The following is a 5,942-nucleotide window of genomic DNA, read 5'->3' on the forward strand; positions in this document are numbered from 1 at the left end:
GGCAGGCCGTTCCCACGGAAGCCCAGAGCCGCGCCGGGGAGGGCCGACCGGGCGGGCCCGAGCGCCTCAGTCCCGGCCAGGCGCTGCCGCCCTGAAGTGCGGAGCCGCCCCGCAGATGCACGCCGCCCTCCGGCGACCCTCGCCTCGCCGCGGGGGAGCGGCGGCGGAGGGAAGAAGCGGCCCGGCGGGAAGCCTCCCTGCCGCCCCTCCCCCTCCCCCTCGCCCGGCCCGGCCCCTCCCCCCTCCCGGGGGCCCCCAGCCCCGCCGGCCCGCCCGCTGTCCACTGACCCGATCAGCCTCCGGGCACAGCCTAACCCGGCAGTGCAGCGCCAAGCGGTGACCAATGGCCGCGTCCTGATCGCGGAGCGCCAGCCAATCAGCGCGCGGCGCAGGCAGCCTGCGCCAAGGTCAGACAGCCTCGCCCGCCGCTCCTGCGGCGCCCTCTGCTGGGCAGCGGCGGGAGGGCGGCTGCTTCCGCGCTCGGCTCGCGCGTGCCTGGGCGCAGCGGCGGGGAAGCGGGAGCGGAGGCGCCCGGGGGAGGCGGGCGGGACCGGGCGTCTGCGCTCTGCCAGGGGAGATTTTCCGCAGCCATAGGAACGCGTGGCGAGCCCTGCTGGATCAGACCTAAGGTGCCTCTAGTCCTGCACTCCACGGGCTCCGGGGCAAACGCTGCGCAGAAGTTCCTTCAGGCAGGGTGACTGAAAGCCCTCCTCCGGCCCAAGCCCCTCCGCCACTGGCCGAGCAGCAAGCGCGCAGCCACGGATCGCCTCCTCCCTCGTGAATGGAGCCAATCCCTTTTAAAGCCATCGGGACTGGCGGCCACCCACTCTTCCCCCAGCAGCCCTATCCATTCCACATGCTCAGTCGCCTCAGCTTACAAGCTTCCCCAAGAAACCAAGCCTCTAAGTGTTACCTGAACCTGAAACATGTCAGGCCCTGAGCTGGCCAAAACCCATGCTGCCCGGGGCAGCTCTGGGTAAGCACTGGCGGCAGCTGCCCCAAAGTACCCAAGCAGCACTCAGGGTGCCTCCTGGGGAACCACTGCAGCTGCCACATGAAAGCGTTGGCAGCTGCAGCAGCACAAGGACATCATTGCTTGGGCTTATTCAGGTCAATGGCTTAAAAGCCACCCTGTGTGGCCACTCTGTGCTGTATGGCTTATTTTCTGCAAACCATTTTGACCCTTTGTCGTCTTTGTTTAAAGCCTGCAAAAACCCTGAGCTTCTGCTGAAATGGTTCCTGGCAGTCCCAGGGCAAAGCAGCACTTCACCGCTGGAATTGTTTGCTTGTCTGAAAAGCCCAGTTTGTCCTGGTTATGTGTATCTCGCTGGGCTGTGTTCACTGACAAACTCAAGGTTCTAAGATTCATCAGAGCCCTTCTCACAGCCCATGCACCCGGTCCTCTAAGTGCCCAACCTGGTCTATTTTTGAAATAGTTTTGGTTGGAAACCAAGCCACGTCCAAGCAGCTTTGCCCAGATCATCTACTGGAAAGTGTGGAAATGAAGAGCCAGTGGGAAGGAGCAATTGGGCTTCCTCATTTGGCAGGCCTTCTTGCCTTTACAGCAGTATTGTCATCAGCCATGACCTCCAGAAGGGCTGGAGAAGACACAGGAGGCCAGAATGAAGTGCCTTGCACCACACGGATGACTGCAGGTCTGCGTCCTTGAGAGGGCAGGCAGATGGTACGCAAGTGGAAGACATGCCTATCCCGAGTCCTGCAGCCCCCGTTCTTTCTGGGTGGCCACTGACAGGAAGAAGTCTTGCTGCACCAGCCTCTTCCCCTCCCCTCCGAAGAGGAAGCCCTGAAAGAAGCAGGAGCACTTGATCCTGGAAGGAAGCAGGTGACAGATTCTTCATGTGACCTCTGCTGCCCTGCCCTGTGCCAGCTCCTTTTGGGTTGTCCTGGACGTGCAAGGGTGCCACCACACAGATGGTAGTGGAGGCTACTTGTCTAATGGATTGGGAGGGGGCATAAGGGGCCTACATGCACAGTTACATTCTGCCCTGAGTGCTTTTTCCACAAAATGTCAGAAGAGCCGTGTTCTTTTCATTGTTTCCAGACTGTGAGCAATCTCTGACCAGATTTGTATCACCTGATCTGTAATTAAAGCAGCTTCCTTAAACAACTTGTCCAAACAGTTAGGAAAATGCTATGAACTTTGGTCTTTATTTACGCCATATTAATAGCAGAATCTTAAAAAGGTGCTTTCATTAATATCCTTTCTTCCCCTCTAGATTAAATCTTTTGAGTTTGTGGGGTGTCTGGTAAGGGTCAGCCCCCCTGACCCTTCACAGGAAGTTGAAAATGGTTTTAATGCATTGCTTACATTCTTTTGTTTGTTTCTATCTTGCAGAGTTCACTGTTCCAGAAACTGTTTGGAAATGCTGCAAGTAAATAAATACTATTAGTCACATCCACTTTAATTTTGTTATTCTCTTGCCTATTTTGTGATGATGGATTTGCACTATGCACAGATGCCATATTCTTCTAGGATTTGCACAGTGCTCCTCAGCTCAGTTTTGGAATCTGTTAATGTCTAGGCAGTATCGTCAGCCTATGGGTGTAGGATGCACCCTCCCTCCCATTTTCCCGTACCTGAATTCTGACCAAGAGCAGATCCTAGCTAGCGGTTCCTAAGCAAAAGCAGATGTTCCAGCACAAAAGTAAGTGGAGGGAGACTGATAACACTCGCAATCCATCAGTTTTCAAAGAAACTTGTGATGCCATGACTCACCGGGACGCCTCAAAGGTTTCCCTGACCAGGCATGCCTCTGGACACACGCGGACTTGTGCCCACGCACTTTCAGATGAAATGGCATGTAATATTGCCGTGTTTCATATGAAACAGAAGCACTCAGAACCAGCCTTCCTGCTATGCTGCCTCATGGCTGTTCCTGCTGCACATTCCTATCCTGCCCCTGCGTGGACGTGTGGATAAGCTCTGCATTCAAGCCGGAATGCCTTCCACAGCCTCATTCATGACTAACACTCCCATTCTCCTTTTGAAGGGAGGTGGAGAAGCAGCAGCCCAGGAGGGGCAGTGAAGATGGGCTGGTGCTGTTATCTGGCCAAACAAGATAAGCTGGGCTCTAGCAAAACTGCTCCTTCAGAGAACAGGAGAAAATGAGCGGGCAGGAAGCTCCAAGTCTTTCCGCTGCACCCACTTCCAGATTCTCTGATATTTCTGGCTGAGACATTGTCAGTTTGTGGCTCTTGCCACCATCTTGCAGAAGAGAGCAAAGGTCACGCTGAATACATGACTGCAGTCCTTTGGACACACCTGCCAACAGATTAAAAAAATCAAACAAACCCAGGCAGCTGCAGCAGTTTGTAATTCTTTAGAAAGGCATAGAAAAGAAGCGACCTTGATGGACCAGAAGCTCTTTGCCACCCTAGGACACCAGTGGATTATCTGCTAAAAAGATCCCATCACAGAGAGTTGCCTGACCAGGAATATGGGTGACCCTCGTAAAGAGTGAATGCAAGAGCTTGCTGGGGCTCCGACACAGGGGGAGGGTCCCTCTCAGAATAAGTGAAGGGGAATTCACAGAAGATCCTCCTCGCTGGGCAGAAGGTCTTCCCGAGGCCAGCCGCACAGTTTTCCCTCTTGTGGCAGGCGGCTTCCCAGCATCATGCACTCGACCCTGTGCGTCCTCCTCAGAATGCCCCCTTTTGGAGCTGCTCGCTTTGCTCCTCCCCTCCTTCCTATACTTCCCGACCTGTCCTTGCAGCTGCCTGTTCCTGCCTGTAGCCCAGCACACAGTCCTCTCTATGCCTTCAGAGTCTTCCAAAGCAAAGGTGCAGCTCCTGCCCTGAACCCTCGCAAGTGACAAGGGCCGCTCCTGCTACAGCAGCCTGCCTGGGGAGATCTGGCCCTGAGGAAACGCTTGCCTCGCTCTGTCAACAACGCTGGTCTGAGGCTGTGCCAGCCCTGCACTGGAATAGCACCAGCAGCAGAGGCAGCTGGACGCATTGCTCTTGTGCTGGTGGAAAAGCTGCTGTGTTTGAGGCAGAGGAGAGGGAAGGCAATAATGCACGCTGGGAAAAATCTTAAGAAAGTGGGGGAGCTGCCAGGAGCTCCTCTGCCTGATCCTTTCCCTCAGATCAGGACAAAAGGCTCTAAGGGAGAAGCGTCCACGTTAAACACTGACGCCTCCCTCCTCCCTCCCGTGCTCACACAGCAGGAAGAGACTCTGTGGCACATCTGGCTTGACAACAGAATGCGGTTAGATGGACTCATACTCCTCCACTGGTACCCTCTTTGTGGCTTAGTATCTTCCAACCCCTCCCTTCCTTCTCTAGCTCATTTTCAGAGGCTGAACTTTCTACCTTGGAATGCTCTGGTTTGGGAGAAGGAAGCCCAAGCCCTAAGAAGGCCTGAAACAGAGAAGTCGCCAATGAACTCAGGTTGCTGTAGACCACAAGGAGGCTACCCTTTTTTATTACTGTCTTGTCAGTGTCCCAGAGTATTTGCCAAGTCCTCTGCCTCAAGAGAGGGCAAGCAAAATTGGATGGGGGCAGATGACACCACTGCCACCAAATCCCTGTGGGCTGAACGATGTCAAAGGAAGCATGGCCATGCCCTGAGCATCATCTGGTTCACTGCAGGAGCCTCGTGGTACGTCAGCCTGGCACTGATTTTGCTGCCTGCATCTTCTGCCACTCCCACTGTCTGGGAGACAGTTCCTCCAGCTTAGCTGCGGCAGCTTCTCCAGTGGAGAAGGCACATCACAGGTAAATCCCCCACCTGTCCACAAGCCCTCGAAGGGAAGTCCTAAGTTACCTACAATCACAGCCTGGAGATAGTAAAGAGCAGTCCTCCAGGGGCTGTGGCTGGATGGGTCACTTCCACATGCTGGATTAGGCCTATGGGTAAACATTGCCTTCCCTGGCTACAGGCCACTGGACAGCATGATCCTTCACAACAGGATCCCTTTGGGAAGAACTTGTTCATGGGACCACGTTTTTGATGAAAACTGATCTCCGTTCGTGGTCACAAGGCTTTCCTCGCCTTGGTCCCGAGGGAAGACACCTTGGCCTGCTCCGCCAGAGCACTCACTCATCAGCACTTCCCTGGCTCTTTCCTCCTGCCACCAAGGACCCATAAATCTCTCCACCTTCTGCTGGGTGAGTCTTTCCCTGCATGGCCGCATTTATTGTCCCAACTGTGCAGAGAATGTGACACAACAACCCACTTCAAAGGGTTGTTGTGAGGCTAGATGGGGTGGGGGAGGACTACACAAGCCACCTCGGGTTCCTTGCAAGAGGAGAAAGGTGGGGCATAAATGTGATTTGAATGAAGCTCCCTGTGCGAACCGCACTGAATAGGGGTCGTGCCCACGGGAGCGCGGGATGCGCAGGTGGGTGCACCTGGCCAGGCGAGGCAGGTGGAGGGCGCCCAGAGGGGCCCTCAGGCCAGCCCTGCTGCCTCTTGCACAGGGCCAGGCCACAGCGCTGGGGCGCCAGGCCGACGCCGAGGGCGAGGCTGGGCCGGGCCGGCTTTGCTGCCCGCCAAGGGCGGGCGCCCTTCCAAGCAGGACCTGGAGGGCTGGGCGCGGCGGCGGCGCTGCTGCCCGGCTCGTCCCGGGCGTGTCCCGCGGAAGCTGGACTTTGCCCTCCCGCGGCCGAGCCCGGCAGGAGGCTCCCTGCAGCGCCCGCTCGCCGGGTCGGGCCAAGCCCTCCTTGCCGCCGAGGCCGGGGCGACAGGAGGGGGCGCCGCCGAGTGGCGAGGCGCCCGGAGGGCCCCGGCGCCGCGCTCCCCTGCCCCGCAGCCGCGGAGCTGGCGCGCCTCCCGCCCGGGCGCTGTCCGACGCGCGGGTGCTGAAGCACGTGGGGAGCTGGCCGCTCGCGGGGCAGCTGGCGGGCGGCCAGGCCGGGCCGGGCTGGGCCGGGCTGGGCTGGGCTGGGCCGGGCCGGGCTAGACGGGGGGGGGGGGGGGG

The sequence above is a fragment of the Varanus komodoensis genome, unplaced genomic scaffold (genome assembly GCF_004798865.1).
Source record: "Varanus komodoensis strain SLA01 unplaced genomic scaffold, ASM479886v1 scaffold46_1, whole genome shotgun sequence".
Lineage (NCBI taxonomy): Eukaryota > Metazoa > Chordata > Lepidosauria > Squamata > Varanidae > Varanus > Varanus komodoensis.